The following is a 2,976-nucleotide window of genomic DNA, read 5'->3' on the forward strand; positions in this document are numbered from 1 at the left end:
AAATAAACTAGTGCTCGTGTCTAAAACACAATAGACACACATCTCAAAATTCCACTTAGCATTCTAAGTTTAGGTCTAGAAATCCTACAAATTCCTAGTTCGCTTAAACTAATGCTCTGATACCAACTGTGACATCCCAAAAATCTCGTCCAGAAAAGACCGATTTTCATTTATGCTTTTTAAAATAATTTTAGAGTAAATCCTTTTGATTTGAAAGAGTTGCGGAATTTGTTCCCAAAAACAAAACATGATAAAACAATGTTTACCAAAGCATTTCATAAAAGAAATGTATTTTCATTATAATCAAAACTCGGGGTGTCATGTTCCGATACAGACCAATAAGCATAAACGATAACATTACAAGTCATTCAATAAATATAAACATATGCAGACTTGTAAACAAAACAACTGATGGTTCATCCATCTCATGCCCTTGCGCCACTTCCTGTAATACAAATAAAACTGAGTGGGTCAGGCTTGGGAGCCTGGTGAGCATATAGGGTTTTCAACCCACAATAAATAATCATATTTAATTTTCACCAACCAACAATAACCCAATTACCCATTCCCGTTATTCTCACTTTAATGTCCCTAAGACAACTAACATAAGGGACCTAGTCTAAGAATATTTCATCGGGGCGACAACACATTGTAACAGCCCGGAATCTCAGGTATTATTAAATTATGTTTTAAGGTGATTTAAGAGGGGACTCGGCGAGTTGGAGCCTAGACTCGCCGAGTAGGATCGCAGACTTGGTCGCGGGATCGCGACTGGACTCGACGAGTCCAGATATGGACTCGGCGAGTCGACGCTGTTCAGCGGAAACCCTAACCGTTTGGTTTTGGAACGTATATAAGGCACTTATAGGCCGTCATTGTTCGTCTTTAGTCGACTGTGAAGAACCCTAAACGGCTGTGGGCATCTAGAGCAAGATTGAAGGGTATTAGGGCTTTGAAGAAATTGTTGTTCAAGGAGGAGAAGAGTTTTGGCTAAAGGAACAGCAAGGGATTCGAGTTCTGCGGTTTGGGGACACAGAGAGTGCGTTATTCAGGTAATATTTCGGATTCTTTCTGTATTGTTGATGTGTGCATGGATTTAGGGTTTATGGAACCCATTTGGTGATTAGATGAATTAGTACATTGTTACCCAAACGACTATAACCCTGCATTAGGACCTTTAGAGGTCCAGAAGGTCCCATGCTTGTGTATCTCGGGACAAAACTTATCTCAGGAAGCAGTTTGATCGACTGCATGGCATGGACTCGCCGAGTCCGATGAACAGACTCAGCGAGTAGCTTGGAGATTGACTGGAACTCGTCGAGCTGTTCTTCAGACTCGGCGAGTGGAGTCAGGGTGGCCCCGCGATTCTTCCACGAGGATCTCGTCGAGCCAAGAGGGATACTCGACGAGTAGAAAGGGAACATCAGGGGAAGTTAGGGAGGACATCTAGACTCGCCGAGTCCGGTCGAGTTGACCGTTGACCAGAGATGACCTAAGTCTGACTTCTTAGGGATAGTCACACTTAGAAGATATAAGTGTTAATGAGGGATATGTGACGTTATAGGGAGGTTGTAGCTCGTCGGATTGTGCACGAGTGATTTCAGGATTGCTAGCTTTCAGCATTCGCGAGGTGAGTCTTCTCACTATACTGTACCCGGAAGGGTTTTGACTGTGTGACCAGAAGGTCGGATATGATATGTGATATGTATGCTATATGTGGTAAGTTTTTTTTGTCATATGTGTGCTATGTATATCATGGGCCGGAAGGCGATTATATTATGGGCCGGAAGGCAATATGTTGTGTGATGGACCGGAAGGTTTACCCAGCAGGGACGGAAGTCCCCTGAGACACATGGACCGGAAGGTCAGGGCCTGGAAAGGCGTATGTGCGTAAGTTGTATATTGGGGAACTCACTAAGCATTTATGCTTACAGTTGTTATGCATGTGTTTCAGGTACTAGCGAGGACCGTGGGAAGGCGCCGGCGTGATCGATACACACTGAAGAATGTTTTTATGATCTTGGGATTTAGACTATTTGTATTGACATAATACTTAAACTATTTATGCCTTGTTTTGGATGGAAATACTTATTTTTAAAAATGAAAAATCTGTTTTGGAAATTTGCGTTGTTACAATTGGTATCAGAGCCTTGGTTTGAGGGATTCAGGTGCACCTTCGGGGGTAACTGAACTCAGACCGAGGATTTGAGGAGACTTTTTAAATAAAGGCATAAACTTTTGTAAATGGTTTTGTGGTAAGCAAGAAAGAAGCAGTGTGTACGATCAGTCAGCGCCCGAACGGTAAAGATCCCCAAAATACCTTACAATATTATATGATATGAATTGTTATGCATGCTAGAAGACTAGGTATTCATGATAGGACTAGAGTGGCCTGATTTGTGATGCCTTAGTCTAGGGAAGTTTGCCGATATGAGATGCTTTGCTAGTGTGCGGGTAGATAGTGCATAACAGAAGTAGAGTACTCACTATCCGGGGTTTGGGGAGGAAGATTTGGGATGACTGCTGATGCAGTGTGGTCGGTAGTATTGGGCCCGTACTACCGAAGACACCGTGTCAGTGGGAGACCCAAGTAAGAATCCCTGGATAACGGAGACTGAGTAAGGTTGCGTTATCGAGTATGATTATACTCGATGAAGTCTCTGATAGATTATGTTGTATTTCAGAGACATCATGGTTAGACCACGCCACGGAGCGAGTTCGAGCGGTGTCAGTGACGAGGAGATTCGTCAGATGATTCACGAGGAGGTAGCGGCGGCGATCCGGGCTGAGATCCCGGAGATGTTTGGGTCTATTAAGACCACCCTGATGGAGACGTTTGATGAGCGGTACGCCGCATTGACTGAGGCTGCAACCGCTGCAGCTACCGCAGCTGTGGCCGCTACCAGGCCACAGGGGGGTGACTCGTTGCTGTTCCGAGAGTTCAGCAACACGAAGCCACCAGAGTTTGATGGGACG

This window comes from Lactuca sativa, chromosome 5, assembly GCF_002870075.4.
Source record: "Lactuca sativa cultivar Salinas chromosome 5, Lsat_Salinas_v11, whole genome shotgun sequence".
Classification (NCBI taxonomy): Eukaryota; Viridiplantae; Streptophyta; class Magnoliopsida; order Asterales; family Asteraceae; genus Lactuca; species Lactuca sativa.